Consider the following 23,117-nt stretch of genomic DNA (forward strand, 5'->3'; position numbering starts at 1 on the left):
CTAATGCATATATGCTATTTTGAATACTGTAGTCTATGCCTGAGACGTGACGTGTGTTAGTCTGTGAAAATATCCTGTCAGGCATTTGATCTTGATATTGCTGGAATCTTGCCTTTTAACATGTTGTACAATTAACTTAAAATATTTAATTTTGTACAAGAAAACAGCCCATATTAAAAAATTATTAGTGTCTCGAGAGATCGTGCTCATTGTTACATGTGGCTATGCTGGACTGAAGCAACAGTTTAAGATATAAACCCAAAATTCAGGAAAACGGGAACAACACTCCGACTGAAACGCGGGATTTACATACAAAGACCATGTTTAAATTTCGTTGTTTCTGGCCATAAATACCAACTTGTTCACTTTGTCTAGTTTTAATAAGCTGCGGATTGGAGTGTTGGCTGCTCCCAGCGGTGCTGAAGACCCGCTCTGATGGAGTAATGGTGGATCATATGCACAGATATTCACCAGCAACCTATTGGAAAGCGCGGAGGAGTCATTGGGTTAGTAAAATAACGAAATTATAGCTTTTAAATAGAAAAAAATATTTATGTAAAGAGATATTTTAAAAAAAGGAATAATAATTATATAATAACGAAAAATTAAAATACCCCCGCACCTAACGATATCATCGTCTATCGCGATGGTTTAATGCAACCATCATCGACTGCCAATTTAGGGGACATTGCCCAACCCTAGTTGATATAGTTAAAAAAGTCAGTTTTGTGTAAAATTGATTTAAAGGATTATTCCACTTTCATGAAAAAAATTCCAGATAATTTACTCACCCATGTCATTTAAGAAGTTTGTCTTTCTTTCTTCAGTCGAAAATATGTTTTTTTTTTTTTTGAGGAAACATTCTCCATATAGTGGACTTTAGTGGACCTCAACAGTTTGCAGTTTCAATGGGCTCTAAATGATCCCAAATGAGGCATAGGGGTTTTATCTAGTGAAACTATCATCTTTTCACAAAAAATAGTACTTGCACTTCTAGTCTTGCACTAGCCGTGTGATGCACCATCGCGACTTTACGTATAGCGCATTCACGTTGATAGGTCACGCGTTACATATGTGAAACCCACACATTTTAAACAATAAAGTGACAAAAAGACATTATTTTCTATCATTCGACATACAAAAATGTCTGAACAGTCCTCTTTCTCCAAGCTTATAAACACTGGAGCTGTAGTTTTACATACGTCATGCATCAGAAAGCTAGTGCAAGACGAGAAGTTGTGGTTTAAAAGTACTTCTTTTTTATTTTTGGGGGGCAAAAATGACGATCGTTTTGCTAAATGAGACCCATACGCCTCAGTTGGGATCGTTTAGAGCCCTTTGAAACTGCATTGAAACCATTGAGGTCCACTAAAGTTCACTATATGGAGAAAAATCCTGGAATGTTTTCCTCCAAAAACTTAATTTCTTATCACTGAAAAAACATAAACATATTGAATGACATGGGGGTGAGTAAATTATCAGTTTTTTATGAAAGTGGAATAATTCTTTAAGATTTTTGAGGGTTAAAAAAATCACCACATCCATACTTTAAAATGACTGGATTTAACGAATAGATTTGGCAAACACAAAGTCGAAAACAAAACCTATAGGAAAAATATTTGTTCAACTTTTTATTTATGTTTTATTGACATTGAGACAGACAGCTAAGATCTAATGTAATGCAAGGATCAGTCAGACTTTATTGTATGGCAGGGCTGGACTGGGACAAAAATTCGGCCCTGGCATTTTGGCCCAAACCGGCCCACACTACATACACTGCAAAAAATGATTTAAGAAAAAAATGTTCTTAGTATTTTTGTCTTGTTTTCAGAAAAATATCTAAAAATTCATTAAGATGCTTTTTCTTGATGAACAAAACGACCCAAGAAAATAAGTCTAGTTTTTAGACCAAAAATATCAAATTTAAGTCATTTTGTGCATAAAACAAGCAGAACAATCTGCCAATGGGGTAAGCAAAAATTTCTTGAACATTTTTCTTAAACACTAAATGCAAGAAAAATTAGCTTACCCCATTGGCAGATTTTTTTGCTTGTTTTATGCACAAAATCACTAAAATTTAAAATTTTTGGTCTAAAAACTAGACTTATTTTCTTGGGTCATTCTGCTAATCAAGAAAAACCATCTTATTTTAAGAATGTTTAGATATTTTTACTGAAAACAAGACAAAAATACTAAGAATGTTTTTTCTTGAAAATAATTTTGCAGTGTATAATTACAAATACCACCCATCTTTGCACGCCTTTAAATATGTATAGCAATAGCAACTCGAATTCCATAAAAGCACTAAACCCAATTAATAGCAGGTAGAAAAGAGTGAGAGTTGACACAACAAACACTTCTAGAACGTGTTATTTATTAATGCAATAAAACTGTATAATCCACACTTATGAACCCTAAAACAAGTTTCATGCAATTAGCAAAATTTGCCATTGGATTGCTAACTTATTACAAAATACAAGTGCTGCTTACAGTAATATTGAAAACTGATTATTACTTGCAGTACTTACAGGTACTTACAAAGTATTCACTACATTCACTGAACTAAAGTAGTGTGATTACAGTAATAGAGATTTTTAACATTATCTGTCAAGTGTGTTGTTATATACAATAAACATATATTTGTCTGTAAGCAGATCTCCTGAATTGTTTGATTTTGCTTGAAGAGAAATCATACGTTTTGAAACAGACAATCAACGAAAAATCTATGAATCAGATACACTCTCGTAGTCACAGAGCAAAGAGTGCAATTATTTTATTGGAGCTTTATCACCATATTTTGTGTTTTTGACTCAGCTTTATCAAGGGGTATCCATCTAAACTTGTGTTTTGAAAGCAGTTCTGCTTACCGCAGTCATACACTTACTTCTCCCTCGTCTCTCTCCCTCTCCTCACTGACACTTTGCGTGCTGGTGCTGCCAGTGCCACCGCCGCCACCATCATCATCATCACCAGCGATGCGAGATGAAGGTCTTGCTGCCGCAGAAAATATTTTTGTGTTTTTAACACATTTTGCAGCGTCTGATGAAGGGCTTGCTTCTTTTTGTCGCGCAGTTTTTCTGCGCCTCCTTGCGTTTTCTCTCTCTCTCTCTCTCTGTTTTGACACGTGAACTGACCGACGATGCACGCTCGCTTGCACAGAGACCAAAGCGGTGATTGGGCCAGCTTAATGTCATTCAAAAAATATAACCAATGGGCTGCTGCTTAAATGTGAGAGGGCCGGTCTATCTAGGAAAAGAAAGGATGATGACTTTGCTGGTCAGTCATTGGTCCAGCTTAATGTCGTTTAAAAAAAATAACCAATGGGCTGCTGCTTAAATGTCAGTGGGCCGGTCTGTCTTGAAAAAAAAAAAGACGCTAACTGGGCTGCTCAGACAAATATAGTATGAGATGTATCGGCCCGAAAAGTACGTCGGCCCACCGGGAAACTGCCCGGTTTGCCAGATGGCCAGTCCGCCCCTGTTGTATGGTATTATTATTACAGTGTTATTATACATTTAAGTACTAAGTAATAATCATTAACAACATGTACTTATTATAGGGTTTGGGTTAGGATTAGGGTTTGGTTTAGGGTAAGTTGCATGTAACTATGCAAAATTAACTGTTATAACTATAATAATTACAAGTAGCATGTGTAACAAAGACACAGTAAAATAAAGTGTTGCCCAAGGATCTAATATAATGTTATCAGATATTTTTCCCCAACAGTTAAAGAAACATTTACTTAAGACATAAGAGATTATATCTGCGTGAATTCTTGTCAAAAGATATTTTTAAAGCTGTAAATCTGTGTATATATCAGGGTCACACACTCGCACATCTGTGTTCAGATGTGTCAGCACGAGGAAGGTCGTTTACATGTCTTATCACTTTTAATTAGAGATAAACCGATATATCGGCCGGCCGATATATCGGGCCGATATTTGCGAGTTTTATGTATATCGGCATCTGTCAATACGTGGTGCCGTGTTCGCCAATTTTTTTTTCGACATTAGTTACAGACAGAGTGCTGTAAGCCGCAAGCGATTGCAGGTCATGTGACTAAAATGAACCAACCTTTCTATGACAACATCAAAAGCTCGGCCTAACGGCTGATTATAGCTGAACAAAGCGGGTTTTTATTTCTCATCTCTATGGGGGGGGGGGGGGTTCCTGACAGGGATTAGACTAGTCCTAGACTAAAATAAATGTAAGAACTGTCCAAACTAATAACATCTGTTTTTAACATATCTTAAAATTCATCAGTGCCCTGTGTTTTGCCTCAAAATGGACACAAGTAATGTTTTTAGTAAGGAATTTTGTAAAAACTAGTTATATTTCCTAATTAAACTAAGCTCTAGTCCTAGTTTAAGATAATTCCTGTCCAGGAAACCACCCCTATATTTATTTGTAGTAGTAAAGTGCTAGAAATCAATATTTGCTGATAGTTCCCCGTCATTGTGCAGTTCATGGTTCCATAGCACCCTCACCGGTTTTTACTATTTGTTAAATATTGTTTTTTTAAGTTCAGTAAATGTAACTTTTTTTAATTGAGACTTGTAACATTTGGCATCATCATTGTGTCATTTTTATGATGTAAATTGAGTGAGCAAAAGCAGTATCGGCTCCAAATATCGGCTCAAGAAAATCGTCAGCCTGTATCGGTCATCAGCTAAGGCTGATGAAACAAAAAACGGTATCGGCATCAGCACTGAAAAATCCATATCGGTCGATCCCTACTTTTAATAACTCTTTTAACATTAGTCAGGTCCCAAACTTTATCTTTTTTCATAACTCATTTAACATCAATCAAGTCCTGCACTTTATTTTTTAACTCCTGCATGTTTTAAAACCAATCCCAAAATGTGAGACGCACATGTGGATGGACACGCATCTTTGAATAGGTTAAGCATTTAGGATGATACATCGCTCAGAAAACATACAAATAAAGATGATTTTAAATGTTTAATGACTATTTGGAGCATTGGGATTGTAGACGAGGGCTTAATGTATTTATTTTAAAAACTTTATTTCGACCAAAACCAACATGTATACCTTCTTTACCTGGAGCTCAAAATTAGACAGCATGATTCACATAAGAAAGAAACGATAAGAAAACAGTACAGTATTGCAATATTTTATTCAAAGATGTTTTCTCTCGTATGGGGGTCTGTACATAAAAGCAAGTAGTGCATAATCTTTGTGTCCCTGTTGAGAATTAACGAGATCTCATTTGCAGCTCTAAACGTAAATCTCAGTCATTAGCCGTGGGTGGAAAAAACTTGAGCAGGAATCACTAAGCAACTCAATCAAAAACGGTAATGAGACATAAGCAGAAAGCCGTTTCATCATCTTTTAAAGAGGTGATAGACCAGACTGCTTCTCTAAACACCCACAAGTCTTCCAAAACTGACAAGGTAGACTCATTATTTCCCCTCAATCTTCTGTTTGGGTGAACGCATGGTTTGGGAGATGGAGAATCGTCCTTTTGAACTTAAAAGCACAAGATTTGTCAGGGAAGAACATTAGAGTTTCTCATTGACATCCATCAAGAGAGGTCACAAGAAAGCATTGTAATGCTTATTACATAGACCAGAGCTGACACAGCGACTGACACAGGTCTTAAAGCTTGTCATTGCAGACAGATCAACAGTTCACTGTCGTACCATCCACAACACCAAGGCTGTTTTGCTTTTAAGTGCAGTCTCAGTTCAATTTGGGCCATTATGTTTTACACATTATGCTAAATTTATGCTTACGGTTGACAATGTGCTAAAAAAGCTGAAAAGCATAAAAAATGAGAACAAAAGGGTTTTATTCGAGGCAACATTGCTTCATTTACACCTACCGAATTTTACATAAGTAAGTTTACTTTTTGTCAGATTCATTTTCTTCTATTTTACACTTATTTGAAGTCGCATCAAAGCATAATTTGTGGTCATTCTGTGCCTGCTTTTGACAAAAAAAAAAAAACAACAACAATAGACCAAAATTTCATTTCTGTTGGCTTTGAATGGCACATGGCAACAAACAAATTCCCAGAATGCACCACTTCAAATAAACCCCTCCAAATGTTTTAGAGAGTAAACAACAGAAATATTTCACTTCTAGGGTTCATTTCCAATGGATGGTGCAGTTACAGATTCTGTATGGATAAAGCAGAGATTCCTGTAGCTCAACCGGTACAACATTGCATTATGGGTTGCTCATGGATTTGTTTTCCAGGTAACACACATTCTGATAAAGCGTATAGCTAGATAACTTATAATTAGTAGCCTAGCCTGATTAAAACACCAATAACAATCACCAAAATGCCGTAATGATTCTGCATCCTTTATCATAATGTACACTCACCTAAAGGATTATTAGGAACACCTGTTCAATTTCTCATTATTGCAATTATCTAATCAACCAATCACATGGCAGTTGCTTCATTGCATTTAGGGGTGTGGTCCTGGTCAAGACAATCTCCTGAACTCCAAACTGAATGTCAGAATGGGAAAGAAAGGTGATTTAAGCAGTTTTGAGCGTGGCATGGTTGTTGGTGCCAGACAGGCCGGTCTGAGTATTTCACAATCTGCTCAGTTACTGGGATTTTCACGCACAACCATTTCTAGGGTTTACAAAGAATGGTGTAAAAAGGGAAAACATCCAGTATGCGGCAGTCATGTGGGCGAAAGTTCCTTGTTGATGCTAGAGGTCAGAGGAGAATGGGCCGACTGATTCAAGCTGATAGAAGAGCAACTTTGACTGAAATAACCACTCGTTACAACCGAGGTATGCAGCAAAGCATTTGTGAAGCCACAACACGCACAACCTTGAGGCGGATGGGCTACAACAGCAGAAGACCACACCGGGTACCACTCATCTCCACTACAAATAGGAAAAAGAGGCTACAATTTACATGAGCTCAACAAAATTGGACAGTGGAAGACTGGAAAAATGTTGCCTGGTTTGATGAGTCTCGATTTCTGTTGAGACATTCAGATGGTAGAGTCAGAATTTGGCGTAAACAGAATGAGAACATGGATCCATCATGCCTTGTTATCACTGTGCAGGCTGGTGGTGGTGGTGTAATGGTGTGGGGGGTGTTTTCTTGGCACACTTAAGGCCCTTTAGTGCCAATTGGGCATTGTTTAAATGCCACGGCCTACCTGAGCATTGTTTCTGACCATGTCCATCCCTTTACGACCACCAGCAGGATAATGCACCATGTCACAAAGCTTGAATAATTTCAAATTGGTTTCTTAAACATGACAATGAGTTCACTGTACTAAAATGGCCCCCACAGTCACCAGATCTCAACCCAATAGAGCATCTTTGAGATGTGGTGGAACGGGAGCTTCATGCCCTGGATGTGCATCCCACCCCACAACCTCGATCAACTGCAAGATGCTATCCTATCAATACGGGCCAACATTTCTAAAGAATGCTTTCAGCACCTTGTTGAATCAATGCCGCGTAGAATTAAGGCAGTTAAGGAGGTCAAAAACAGTATTAGTATGGTGTTCCTTATAATCCTTTAGGTGAGTGTATTTACAATAAGCGCAGCAAACACAAAGTGAGTTAAACTCACTTATTATACTGCAGTAAAAAAGTGCAAGCAAGCAAGGATTGCAGGTTGGTGGGACATGGAGCTGGTGAACAGGTGAAGGAAGACCTCAGGCTCTTCCAGGTCAGGCACTAGTTACTCACAGGGTGCCCACGGCGCCGGGATTGTTTATATTATATGCCCTTATGCGTCAATTGCCAACAAAACACAGACATTTGATGCAGTTTTACTTACCGCCTGCGACTCATGACCTGCTTGGGACTGCCCCATTTGAACAAATCCAGCGTTAATAAGAATATAAAATAAGAAATATAAGAAATCTGATGAGATGCGCATGATAATCCCATGCAATATAGCGTCCAGCCCTGGGCTCATGTCAAAATGTGACATTTTCAAACAACGCAATATGCAAAAAGTCTGTTACAAGGTCTCTGTAAAATTATGCATATGAAGCAAAAAAAGAATAAAGTATGTTATATTGCTTCTGCAGCTCAAAAGCATTTTATTATTAGTACAAAGGTCATGGATTCAATATATTAGAAACACAAAATCTGATGAAATGTTAATGTATTGTAAGTCACTTTGGATATAAGGATCTGCGCCGAGTGCACAAATCGAATTTTTATTTTAAATTATCATAATACTGTAAAATAAGTCTTCTCTAATTGTGTTTCTCATTATTTTGTGCTATAGTCTCGAACTATGCTTTCAATAATGGGGTTTGCCGAGGTCAGAAAAGGTGTCGTGTTACTCCTAAGCAATTGCACTGGTGGGCAATAAAACAGGTGATAAAATTTCCCAGACTTACGTCGATAGAGAAATTCGAGCCGTATAATAATACGGCTTGGATATAATAACTGGCAAAAAAATAAAAGGTTTTACCCCAGTAACAGGTTCCTTCTGTGACTCCCACAGCACTGAAGGCCCATAACGGGGTTATGCGCTGATGTATTGAGAACGTCATCTGATGGCATGCATCAGCTCTGTGACTCTGGTCAATAATCTGTTTGAGTTGTCAGTTTGCTCAGTCAAGCTGAATGAGACCCATCAATAATGCAGCAGCCTTCACCTCTCGAACCAACACACATCATCTTCTGAGCCACGGGTATTTTCGCTTTCCGTCAAACCTTCAGTGAGAGCATTAACGTCTAAGAGGCCTGGCTGCTCTCAGATCAGAGCTCGGGTAAAGTGGAAATGGATGTCCTGTGGTGAGGATGGTAGAGGGATGTTTCCTTCTGTTGTGATTCACATGATTCGTGATTCAAAACATATGATGTCAATGAAGGAATCGTGAATGATTTTTATACTTTTCATACAGTGTTTCTATAGCTCAATCAGATTGTGTATAGTGAGTTTGATCCCAAGGGAACACACATACTGATTAAAAAGTGCAGATTGAATGCACCTTAAATTTCCTTTTTTGATAAAAGCATCTGTGAAATGCGTAAATGCATTTTTTCATGCACATAATTAAGGAGCAATGGATGTGCATAAGGTGTTAAACTGATCATTGGTGTGTTTTCTGCACAGACAATGAAGAGAAATGCAAACATTAACAGTCGCCCTATACAGTTTAAGTCTGGTCCAAGTGTTGTAGTATTTATCCTGGCCCAGTTTACTAAAAAATAACATCTGAAGCATTCCTGGATGATCTCCATGTGGCAGGAGAACAGTGTGCATCTTCTTTACAAGGCAGCTTCTTCAACAATCGGCCACTTTCCATCCTGTCTATCACAGCTGTCCAAACTGTCTCTCTCTTTCTCCAGGTAATGGGTCACAGATCGGCTATCCATCTCCACAGAGATCCCCTGTCACATAGTGCTGCTCTGTTTATTTTTTATCCTGCCTATTCAGCATAAAACATGTTGCAGTTCCCAACCAACAGCCGCCATGTCTATTGGGAATCTCTTACAGAATTATATTGTAAACAGGGATTTTTTTTCTACGTTCCAACCTGTAGTGAGTTGCCTCACTATCTAAAATCATGAAACCTCACAAGTTACTGATTTTAAATGCTCTTTATGCACACACACTCCATTAAAGTTCACTTATGCGTGCATCACACATATGCTGCGTCCAAGTTCGCCTAGTTATACAGTACTATCAACTAAAAGTATGTCAGGGTTTTGGCAGGGTCTTAAAACATCTAAACTAACTCAATGTATTTCAAAGTCTCAATGAATCACGTGATTGGACTTCTATTGCCCACTTATGCCTATTTTTATTACCAAAAAAGATCAGATTACTTGATCATTATTGATCACCAAAATAATTGTTAGTGAAAACCCTAGATTGTTTAAAAATTTTGTGATTTCAGTTAAATAAAATGCTATTTTCTATTCTAAGGCTATTCTTGTCTTATTTTTGTGAACCCAGTCTCATGTCTAGTTTCGTTTTGAGGAGTCTCGACCCACCCCAAGAAAATACATCTTTATTTTTTTGTCATGAAAGATAAAAGGTCTTAAAAAACACATGAGCTGAGGCACACTGGACTATAAAATTGGATTTCATTGTTGTGATATAGGTCTTAAATTTCATTCATAATGGTCTTTAAAAGGTCTTAAATTAGACTTTGTGAAACCTGCAGAAACCATGGTATGTACTCTTTTTGCGATGGGAAAGAAAACTGGCATAATGGAAGTCAGGGGTCACCAAACTTTTTTCTCTGGGGGCCACATTATCGTTCCTGACTGTGATGGGGGGCCGGGTCAGCTATATAGGATTGTATGACCCAGACCAATTGTATGACCATCAGCAGTAGAGATTACAGGCCTGGCACAGCCAAAGTGCCCATCAGTAAACGGCTTTCCATGGGTAGCTAGTAGGTAAGCTACCTTATAGCTAGCTCGGACAGCAGCCTGATTAAGCTGAGTTTGGTCCTTACGTTGGTCCACTGTTCTTTGAAAACTCTCTTATCAACTTTTCGTTTAACGCTAGCTATTTTGCCGTCCTGAACACTTCCAGTTCTGTGACAGTTATCTGCATGTGCTTGTCTGTCACCGCTTGATCACGAGCATATAGTTAATTTTATAACAAAAATATAATTTTTTTACTTTAAAAATCAACAAATACCAGATGCGAACATGTTATTACTTTCCAAAAAACAATTACAAAAAATTAAATTGCCTCATAGGGCCGGTTCAAGTAGTGGGGGCATTTCTATTTTTTAGAAATAAAAGCCAAATGCTTGATCATTTTACAGCCACATCATTTTCGTTATGCATTATTTGTTTTGGTTGTTTAAAAACACATACAAAAAGTTTATCAGATTAATCGATTAATCGATCAACTGCTAGATTAATCGATTACAAAAAGAATCGATAGCTGCAGCCCTAATGTCAAATATATCTTTGGCGTCCCTAGAATACATATGTGAAGTTTTAGCTCAAAATACCCCATAAATCATTTATTATAGCATGTGCTGTCAATTATTTTCTCTCTCTCTGCATTAAATGGCACTGGCAGTAGGGATGCACCGATACCACTTTTTTGGAATACGAGTACTAGTACGAGTACTTGCATTTCAGTACTTGCCGTTACCGAGTACTTAATAAAAAACATGATTTAAATTTACAGGTAACAGCTTTAGTCATATAATTTAACAAAAAAACAAGGGACTAGTTTTCCAGTTTGTTGTAAATTCTGCCTCTTTGGACAACACAAGAGGCATTAACCCCTTACACGCAGCTCAAACATAGACATTTCTCAGACCATGGTATCGATCCCTGGTATCGGGGGACTTTTAACGAGTACGAGTACTTTAGAAAATGTGGTATCGAGGCCGATACCCGATACCAGTATCGGTATCGGTGCATCCCTAACTGGCAGTGCTGTGGTTGGATAGTGCAGATTAAGGCAAATCATTCATACAAAAAAAAATGTACGAATGTGGCTGTAGGAATTAAGATAAATTAGCCAACTCGTAAAGTAATTTTTCCACGAAATAGCATTGGTTTATTATATGGTACTCTGGAATGCTTGATTTTGATTGGTAAGTTGCGACATTCTGAGGTTTGGAATTTCCTGTTAACCACTGCAAACACCGTGAGGTTTTTCTTGTTTGTTCTATAACAAAAATCGATTTGATTTTTGGGTTGGGACATCAACAACATTCTTCTAAACCTATCATTTTCCTCTAAGGGTCCAATTAAGTCCGTCTTCTTGACAGGTACTGTATATTGTTCCAGTAAGCAGGTATGTTGATCCAGGAACACATATACCATTCATCTAAATCACATTCACTGTTAGGCACAATCTTTGTCTCATACTGTATGATGTCAAATAATGAGGTTTTGGAAGAAAGCAGCTGGTGTAAAGTAGAGTAACGCTAGCTGTTCTCACCATTGCACGATGGGACATGCGCCTGCAAGTATGCGTAATCACGTATGTTCCAACCGGCCTTCAATAACAAATGACTGTGGAAAGATGGAATACTGGATGCAAGAATGATGACAGATCAGTATGAGCTGTCACAATGTATTATACACTCAAACTGACTCAGACAGACTGCAAGTCAACATAAACCCAGCTGGAAGAAGTCACTCTAATATACTACACACACACACACACACACACACACACACACACACACACACACACACACCGTAAAACACACATATACAGTGTGTGTGTGTGTGTGTGTGTGTGTGTGTGTGTGTGTGTGTGTGTGTGTGTGTGTGTGTGTGTGTGTGTGTGTGTGTGTGTGTGTGTGTATCAGCTGCAGGGAAGAACATAAAAAACATTCCTTTACAAAACAATCAGAGCTCAAAGGGCAAAACCAGCGAGCAGCAAAAGGGGAATGTTTCGAGGACATTTCACAAAAGGTCACAGACATCTTACCTGCTGCCTATTCAGAGTCAGACCCTACCTGACTTATGTTACTTTGGTTGATTCAAACCTATATAGTGTTTATTTGATTTGGTGAAACACAAAAAAAGAAATTTGGAAGAATCTCCCGTAATCCTTTGAAGCCATACTTCCTCTTCATCGAAGCTCTCACATTAAATACACCACCTATATGGAGTTTCCATCTAAACGTGACGCGAATCTTTTCAAAATTTGCATAAAAGAAAAACGAATAAAATGTGATTTAGTTGCGTTTCCATCAAGTTGTTTGAGAGAATGCTGCGGTATTAGGGCTGCACGATTCGGAGAAAAAATCTAATTGCGATTTTTCTGATCAAAATTGCGATTCGCGATTTAAAGTGCGATTCATTAGTATATAATAAAAGAGGTACATCCAGGTTTGTTGTGGTGGTTTTAATAGCACCAAAGAAAGATGCTGTGCTACTGTTTATTTAAAACCTCTTAAACATTGTACCAAGTTGTCTGCAGGACTTTGCTATTCTGCAGACACACTTTTTTTTAATCTAAGAACATTAAAAAAAATACAATTTAAATTTTTTTTTGAAAGTTTTATTTAAAATAACATATAGGCCAATGTATTTTGGCTGTCACTACAACAATGCATCTGACAAGCAAATGTTTAGTTTTTCTTTTAATCATAAGACTATACTCATCTTGTTTTACTTTTCAGGCATCTGTAATAAGTGTAAATATATTAGTTATTAGAATCTATGATTTAACATAAGCAAAAAATACAAATAAAAGACTGCACAGTCCTCACTGTAGGATTTTAAATGTGGAGCTGCAGAAGCTTGTTCAGTTAAGAGTAAGGACTGATTTTAATTTTTGGTGTGTAATAAACATTTCTGACACAGAAAGCACCAGGTTACTGTCACTTTAAGACACAAGACAGCTAAACTGCTCTGCTTCAATATAGCCTACTGATAAACATCCAGCTGTTTATGTTCACTTAGACAAGAAAGAAAACTTAAGTTTAGTGATCACGCGTGTGCTGACTGCTCTCTGTGTGCGCGCTTCATGAACCCTCATGCCTGTAAATATTCAAAGCGGTGCAGATGTGCGCGTGCAAGAAAGTATAATGTACCTGTTTCGTCTGCTGTGTTCCGGGCTTTAATGAAACCTGCTTATAGTCTGATGAGGCGCTTGCCATTGTTTGCGATGCATGACAAGAAACGGACGTATATACACCTTTCTTTAAGTCCAACATTACACAAAAGGGAAATGTTTTCGCGCATTTCTGTCCTTTCATTTGCCGGTTAATGAGTTATAATGCGTTTTTGAAATGACTGAATCCAAAATCTGCCAACTTCATGACATTCCGCGTTGTGCAGTTAATTCCATTTATATGCATTTCGCGATTCTGTCCGTGTTTTCCGCATCGCGGAAATCATATGGCCGTACACTTTGTTGAGGAGTTGAACTGCTGCTCGCGCTCATGTTTTCCAAATGGTGTGATGACGTGTAGTCAGCACCTCAGTGTTCATGCACTGTATTGGTCTAAACTGCATCAAACGTAAAATGCGCATGAAGCGAACTGTCAAAAACTGCGTACTAGATGATTGTTATATTTAATAGTTTTGAATCGAAATAATCGCATTTCTTGCGATTCGAAAATCGCATCCATTCACATCGCGATTTCGGTTTAAAAATGATTAATCGTGCAGCCCTAGCGGTAATGGTAATCTAGTAACCAACAGTAAATAAAACAAGGCACGCTTAGTTTTAAATAGAGACAAAAATTTATTTAGTTATGTTTGGGTAAGTTACAATTTTACTAGCAGTGCAGCTTGTAATTGCCAAACTGAATGCTGTGCACGGAAGAAGGAATGCAAGCATTTTTGATGCAGGCACTAGCCGCAAGGGCATAACGATGACCTCGAGCTCCATATAAGGTAAAGACAACGCCAGCTGATACAGTTAGACGATCAGTCACATGGGTACGTTCATAACGTCAGAATTTATTCGGTATAGGGTTGTGCCGATAGAAGATAGTATTGTGTATCGGCGATCTTCAGACATATCGCCAATGGCAGGCTTTCATGGCGATAGTCATGACAATAGTGGTGGTTATTATTATTATCATCATAGTTTTGCATGCTTTTCCTCGCATGAGGGCTTGTGGGCTTTACTTTACGTGGAGAGCTTATAAAGAGAGAATTCCTTTTTGTACGCAAGTGCACGTCTTGGACTCGTTGTGAGGGTCACCCATTTTAAAATAATCACACAGCATGAGTTCTGATGTCATAACAGCTGCTTATGGAGGCTTCTAATAGTTTTTATTATTATGTTTCCTACATTGCATGTATGTATGCATGTATAGTTCGTGTATGTGTGTTTAGTCCTGGTGTATTTTATATGACAATAAATGCTTTGAATCTTAAATCTTTTCACTCAGTTTTTGATTTCCCATACAAACATGTGGTCACATTCATTTGGACTTTTTCAGACAATTACCCAATAAAACATTTCATCAGTACATCAGTAAAAATGATTACACCACTTTTAGACACTTAACCCTTTTTAAAAAAGTCATATACTAGCCACTCTTATGGAGTGTTTTTACTCAGTTTTTTTTATTTCCCGCACAGACAAACCACATGAAATTCACATTTTCACAAGCCATTACATGTTCATATAAATTTCACATGTGCAAAAACACATGATCACATGCAGTGGCTGATTCAGGCTTGGGCAACATGTGCGGCATACCTGTCAACATTTGGATTCCAAAATCAGGGAGACCTCATAACAGGGGGGGGGGGATCGGTAGGGGGGTTTGCAGAGTGACTGTTTGCATTCGATTTTATGACATTAAAATTATATCATGCATATTCTCCACTTTCAGCAACCTCCCAATGCCTCAACTACAGTAAGATGGATTTTATATAGCCTAACTCCTCTGTATTCAGGAGAGAGTATTAGCGTAGTGTACGCACTTTTCTTAGTGACGTATGACAAATTCGGAGGGCATGGGCACAGAGCAGCAGCAGAGTAGCCTCCGTAGGCTGCGTAAGCTCTCATCCTGAATGCGGACGCGACTAAGATGGCGGCGCTACCGGAAGGTGGTTATTTTAGTTTATAAAGTTTTAAATATGGATATTTCTACAACAACACTGCGCGGATTACCCTCAGAAGACCTTTGTTTATCATCCTGGAGCCGTTTGGATATAATTTGTGAAGGATGGACGCACTTTTTTTGGACTTGAATGTCGTGGACTATGGGTGGACCCCGTAACATTAGATTTAATCAACTGAAAGATCTAAAACCTTTTCTAAAATATCCAAAAATGTGTTTGTCTGAAAAACGATGGACATATGCAACTCGGACAGCTTGGGGGTGAGTAAATCATGGGTTTAATATCATTTTTGGCCGAACTATCCCTTTAAAAATTGTATGATGTGTCTTTTGTGCAAGTAGGATGAGTTTTAAACAAGATCTGGCAACTGGACAACCTTAGAATAGTATATTAATGTGATCATACATATAATGAGGTATGGCCGTTTAAATTACGGGAGTTTTCCGGGAGAAGTAACAAAATGGAAAGGGGGTGGGAGTCATATGGGAGACATCATACGGGGTATGATGTGCGGCCTCCTAGGGCGCAATTTAGCAGAGGGGGAAAAATAAAGGAAATGTGCGACTGGGATTTTTACAGCTAATTTTATGTCACCTGTTTGGGACAAGGAGCGTGCACCCTGCCCCCAAGACCAGAGGTGGTGCATTCGACTCTATGCAGCGCTGCACAGATCGATCTGCATATGACATAATATACACAGAGAGCAAGTCATGAACAGTTTCTTTCTTCCGTCATACGCAGACACAGTCTGTGAAAAGCGTCCAATGCAAAGTGTGTGAAGTAGGAAACAGATTTCTAATCTATGAAAACTATCTAGGGGGAGAAAAGGTCTAGCCTAACCCATCGTGTGCTGAGAAAAGAGAAATAAGAAAAACGTGCAAAAGATACACTTATCAGGGCTCTACACTAACTTTTTGCACCGGTGCGCCAAACTTTTTTTCTTAGGTGCACCAGTACAAAAGTTAGGTGCACCCAATTTTTTTACTGCATTGCATTATACACCCCAGTTTTTCAAGCGCCCATGGTGGTTAAATGTACAGACTATGAATTAACATGTATTTAATCATTTTCATGCCGTGATTCCTTTTTCCCTAGCCTATTGCTTTTATGTTTGTTCTAAAATCTATTTCCTAAAAATACTTTTATTACATTGCTTTGTTCCCATCTTTCATTGTAGTTTTAATGTTGTGTGCCGGATTTGTGCGCACAGACTCTGACTCTTTCGTGCATTTTGTCTCTCTCTCTTTCACGCATTATGTCTGTCTCTCTCTCTCTTTCTCTCTCTCTTGCACACACAGACTCAGACTCTTTCGTGCATTTTGTCTCTTTCGCGCGCACAGACTTGGTCTCTTTCGTGCATTTTGGCTCTCTCTCAAAGCATTTGCTTTACATTTTATAAGAATTATCCTTGTGTTATACCTGGACAGATTTGAATTAATGACTTTCCATCAAAAAAAAAAAAAAAAGGTAAAAATGTCAGGGTTATGGAAGTTTAGTAATTGTTTACAGTTCAGTGAACTGTTTGTGTGCTTTTGTTAAAAGTGCTTGTTTGTTTAAAATAAATATTTGTATTAATAAAAATATGTCACATTTGAAACACTGGTGACATGTTTATCACATAATGATCATTACATTTGACATGTGATGATGTGTTTCTGCAAATGTGCCTTTAATGTGACATTTCTCCAAAGATATCAACTGTTGCTTTAGGAAAACTGATAATAATAAAAAAGACAGCATGCAAGTTTGGCAAATATGGTTTGGGGATGAACTGTTCTTTACACAAGACAATTTAAATTGCAAATGGTAAAGACGTGCACATAGGAACCAAAGGAACATTGCTGTTATGACATTAACAAGCATGTTTATTTACATCTTTACATGTAATCTTTTCTGAGAGCCTAATTACAGGCCATGCTTTAAAACTTGACAGTGTGCATTAAGTATATGACAGGCCTCCAGTCTGCTTCTATCACAGGTTTCATCTGATGTCACACCTCCACACATGCCATGGACAAGTGCCTCCACCGCTCACTGCCTGTTAGGAAAGTGACTTTTCCTCCAGTCTCTGCTACAACAACAACCCGTACAGAAGAAGAGACGGATGGCATTTTGTGTTTAATAGCGCATTGCGAATGGTGGCTTCGGATACGCATATATGTTTTTTCACGAGCGTGGGAGTGCGAGGCTTTGTAAAGAGGCATTTTATTGCTATTATTAGTCGATGTTGCATCAGCTGGAATCTTACGCCTAGTAATAAGGCAAATCGCACCTTTTATAGTGCTAATATAGTCTCGCACACAAGTCTCAGAAAAACACTTGCGATGGTGAATTGAGAATGAGAGATTGAGGTAAAAACTAATTAAAATGTTGCATTATACTTAGTTTAATGTAAAACTTTATCGACCTTACATACAGTTTTTTTCTTTTAACAAGAAAGATAGCAGACATTAAAGATTCTTGTAAACAAACAGTTAAAGGAATAGTCCATTTTCTTAAAAAATATCCAGATAATTCACCACCATGTCATCCAAAATGTTGATGTCTTTCTTTGCTCAGTCGAGAGGAAATTATGTTTTTTGAGGAAAACATTCCAGGATTTTTCTCATTTTAATGGATTTTAATAGAGCCCAACATTTAATACTTAACTCAACACTTAACAGTTTTTTTCAACGGAGTTTCAAAGGACTATAAACGATCCCAAATGAGGCATAAGGATCTTATCTAGCGAAACGATTGTCATTTTTGACACAAAAAATAAAAATCTCCACTTTTAAACCAGAACTTCTCGTCTAGAACCGGTCCTGTGATACACCAGCGCGACCACACTGGGGCGTAGTTTCACATACGTCATCCGTGACCTCTTGATGTGATGACGTATGCGATACTACGCCCCAATGTTTACAAGTGTGGAGAAAGAGGATCGTGCCGACGTTGTTGTATGTAGAATGATAGTAATTAATGTCTTTGTCAGTTTATTGTTTAAAATGGTCCGCAAATGTGCGTTTCATATATGTAACACGTGACCTTTCTACGTCACTACGCAATAAAGTGAGGTTGCGCTTTCTTTTCACACAGCCGGAGGAAGAAGAGAAGTTGTGATTTAAAAGTGCATGTGTTTTATTTTTCTTGTCAAAAATGACAATCGTTTCGCTAGATAAGACCCTTATGCCTCGTTTGGGATCGTTTAGAGTCCTTTGAAACTCCGTTGAAAAAAACTGTTAAGTGTTGGGGTCCATTAAAGTCCATTAAAATGAGAAAAATCCTGCAATGTTTTCCTCAAAAAACATAATTTCTTTACGACATTTTGGATGACATGGTGGTGAGTAAATTATCTGGATTTTTTTTAAGAAAATGGACTAATCCTTTAACAAACATTGTATGCATGTTAAGATTTGCATGTATACTAAACAGAAAACCTTTTGGCTGGCATCTGCTGAATGCTTTAACATTTACAGACAAGGAAAAAAGGCGACTTGCCAATAAAAAAAGTTGTGTTTTTTTAGATATAAACACGCACATCTAATAGATGTCTGGAGGACATCAGGAAAGTCAACATAGGAAGGACAAATGCATCACCAGAACATTTCATACAGGATGACCTTAAGCCGTGTTTTAATTGTGAAAATAAGAAAAATGGTTTTCACCTTTTATTTGACTTTTCAGACAATTACCATAAAAGCCTGCGTAATAAAACATTTATTTGCATAATCTAAATACATGCATTTCTGAAATTACTTCACGTCAAACCATTTGCGAGTCAGTAAAAATGATTATACCACTTTTAGGCACTTAACCCTTTCTAAAAAAAAAAAAAAACTAAAGTGCTAAAATATTGTGGTCAAATTCCACAGCACTTTATAGACGTCCGTCTATTTCCACCACAAGCCCTGCTCATTACATAATTTATTTGTCCATTACTGACTATGCACTACTCACGTGAAGGGATAATTACTGTTTTTTTCACAGCTTGAGGTTCATTTAAAACTCATGGAAAAAAACACCAAACTATACTGTTTTTTTTTTGAAGACTGTAAGGGTATGACTCAGTGAGAACTTGTATTCCTCTGATGCCCAATCAGATGCTCTTGACTGGAAGACCATACTGATTTGCAGTGACTGAGGGCCATCAAAGAGACCCTTTTCTACCCCGATCTTAACAAGAGACAGGGGATTGTTCTCTCATCTAACCGTAGGAGATCCTGTCCTTTGATTTCACCCGGAGGGGATCGAGAAAAGAAGAGTCTAGCTTCACGTAAAGATGACAATCGCTCATCAGTGTCTCAGAGGAGATGCGCACATGTCTGCAGGAGGAAATCATACGCATCTGAGCATTGATCCGCCAGTCGCATTTCCGTAATGACAACGCCCTAAAACACGCGCTTGAAACCTGACCAACATGAAACGTGAAGGAAATAAAGATTTAATGATGTTTAAGTTGATGTGGCCGGGTGGCTTCAGCGAGACCTGATGGAAATGTGCTGCTTACTAATGACTGAACAGATCTGTCTCACAGGGATAATCGTTCAAGAAACATAAAAACTTAAAATGGGCACCAATTTAAATTAAATCTGATGAAAATTTTACATTTAATAAATATTTTTCGGCTTTAAAGGCATCTATATGCTGGTGTGGGCTCATAAATATTGATATAATAAACTTTATAGTTATACACAATTAAACTTTACATCTTGCTTTTCTGAAAAATTGACCAGTGTATTGCTGACTCATTTTGCACTTAAGGCTGTATACAATTTTTTCCAATAAAACTGGAAAAGTCTGTCCCTGTAACTACCAACAACTGAGTAGTAAATCATGGTTTATGACTATGACATAAACTAAAGCCTACTGGCTATTTTACAACAAAGGGGTCATTTGTTGACCCTGAATGCTGTTTGGTATTGTTGCCCAAACTTCCTGTATTGTTGCCCAAACAGGAAATACATAAACAGAAAAGAAAAGATTTTATAGTGGTGTTTTTGTTTTCACACCTGGCTCATTTGGCGTGCTTGTTTTCTGGCATCTGACCGTTACGGGTTTTCTAATGGCACCGAAGGTTGCTATCCCATATTTAAATTATCTTTGCTGAAAATGCACCGCAAGTCCAAGCTGGAAGTGACGACGTATGCGTCTTGGATATAATCACAACAAACAGCCTATCAACGATTCGGAAATCAAGGTGAACTAGAAAAATAACACTTGATGATAATGAAACCTTTATTCTGACATGGAGTGTGCATGTGAGGCGGAGATATACAAAGTGTCTATTAGTCATTATATTAGTCGTTGCATTTATATATACGAGATTTTGATTTTATCAAAATACCAACTAAACTGACTCATTTAACAATCCCGCTAGCTTGTTATTTAGGGTGTGTGCACACCAAAGCTTTTAAACATGGCTGAAAAAGTTGGACCCACCGAGCGCCAACTTTCAATGGAGAAAAAAACTGCTAGCTGCTAGTTTTTTTGAAAAACGCTGTGCTTCCATTGGAAACAATTGAAACGTATGCCGGCCGCGGGCGTAAAAGCTTTGGTATGCACGCCCCTGGCCCTTAGCCAAATAAAATCTTTTAATTTGTGTGAGGAAGCTAAATACTTCACTTATATCACAATCTCTAACATCTCTCAATGTTATGAATATTAATTAAATGTAATAATGGAATAATATATTATTATTAATATTACATTTATCTTCTGAAATATGACTGTAATGACCTTTTAACTGCCAATGACACTGTGTTTCTGGCGGGATGATCCTAAATTGTTTCTACAATGTTTTTTTTCTCCACTACTAACACATTATTGAGTTTTTGGTTCTGCCATAGTCAGAAGTTGAACAAGACTTACACATTTTTTTGAGGGAATCTGTTTTAAATCAATGTGCATTAGTAAAAGTGCTTGTATAATTTAATATCAAATTTACATGTTAGTGTAAGTAACATTTACTTTATGTTAGTTGCTTGCCCTTTTTATTTTTTGTCTGTCATTCTGCAATGTAAAAATTGACAATAAAACTGACTTTGATGAGTAGCAAGGGTACAGAATGTTTTAATATATTTACATTTATTCATTTAGAAAACACTTTCCAAGGTGACTTCGAAATGATGAAAAACTCAAACACAAGGGATAAATCATATGGAGTCGCCGATATTAGAAATGCCGTAATAACAGCACAAAAAGACAAATGCTGTGTAAGCAGTAGAAAAAAAGAGTAACTTCATTTTGAATAGTAATATACCTTGTTTATAAAACTTTGTGAGCTCCTGCTAAGGTACCTGATTTAGTCAAAACTATACAGCAGAATTAAAAAATCCTCAGACAAAAACAAGCAACAAACTGAATATTGATGTAATTGTCAGTATTTAAAAACATTGATTTAATAGTTAATATCAAAGAATAAAGAAAACAGTTGTATTGATATTGAACAATTATACATTATTACTTTTATTTGTTCTGGAATTGTCATGTGCTTAATGGGATGACTTGAAAATTTGTGACCCAGTCTGTGACAGCTCAGCAAGTCATTATTTTTTGTGACTTACTGTTTATCACATAAAATCATCCTACAACCTTGATATCTTCGTTCTGGTCTGAAGACGTGGTGTGTTCAGGTGCATTGTTGCCGTGTTGCTATTTTGAGGCAACTAAAATTTTTTAAATTTTAAAAATTAAATAATAAAAATGTAAAAGATTATTATTGAATCTCTTGGACATAAATGAGGACCGATTATGAGCCGTTAGAAGGCGTAAAGAGCTGCTTCACCTTAAGACTGGGAAAGTAATTAAATGTTTTGCTTAAAAAAATATTTTGAAATGTTTTTTTTTTCAGAACCACGACACTGTGTGCTGAAACATTTCAGCTTTTCACACATTTGTAAATTCTTTATTTTTAACAAACAGAAGATAAAGTATTTTTAGAGTATAACCTTTTCTTGCATTATTTTTACATTATTTTTTGAGATTACACCGATCATGTAGGCTATCCATACATGGAAGAAAACGACTTTTAAAAAGAAACCAAAGATTTTAGTACAAAAAATATCAATTTCTATACAAATAAAAACAACCCAATTTTTTAACATCAATCTAAAACTGGTGGTCTTTTTTAATTCGCTTAGTTCTTTAAAATTTACAAATTCTGCCATCTTAATAGGGAATCGGTCTGGCAAGAGCCGTTTAATGGGGATGGGAGATGAGAATCTCATTGATTTATTGCATGTTACGCCCAAAACACACCCATTACTCATTACAAGAATAGGAACAACCCTTTAGACTGTGTGCCAGGCGCACAAACCATTTTTCCGTCGTTAAATTAGCAAAAGTGGAATCAGACACGCCCTTTTAGACTATGTTTTAGACGCCACTTTACACCATGTGCTTAGATCGTTAAAATAGGGCCCTTAATAACTATAGTTAGCGCTTTAATGATTTAACAACAGTTTTAAACAGGCCTTCAAGCTCAGAAATATATAAGACTGTATTTAATTTACACGCATCCTTTGTGCGAGAAAGTGAAAGAGAGTTTGTTTTACAGTCTATCTGAAAAGAAAGATAAACACATTTTATATAATTTGTCACTAATTTACTAATTCTACCTGCACTTGTATGTGTTTTATGTACAT

The 23,117-nt window shown here is 37.2% G+C and overlaps 1 protein-coding gene across 5 annotated transcripts in view; it reads right to left on the reverse strand.

Annotated features, from left to right (window-relative positions):
- The window catches only part of arhgap42b (Rho GTPase activating protein 42b), a 141,558-nt gene that overhangs the window by 109,064 nt on the left and 9,377 nt on the right, over positions 1-23,117 (reverse strand). The window lies entirely within an intron of this gene.

The sequence above is a fragment of the Paramisgurnus dabryanus genome, chromosome 9, assembly GCF_030506205.2.
Source record: "Paramisgurnus dabryanus chromosome 9, PD_genome_1.1, whole genome shotgun sequence".
Taxonomy (NCBI): domain Eukaryota; kingdom Metazoa; phylum Chordata; class Actinopteri; order Cypriniformes; family Cobitidae; genus Paramisgurnus; species Paramisgurnus dabryanus.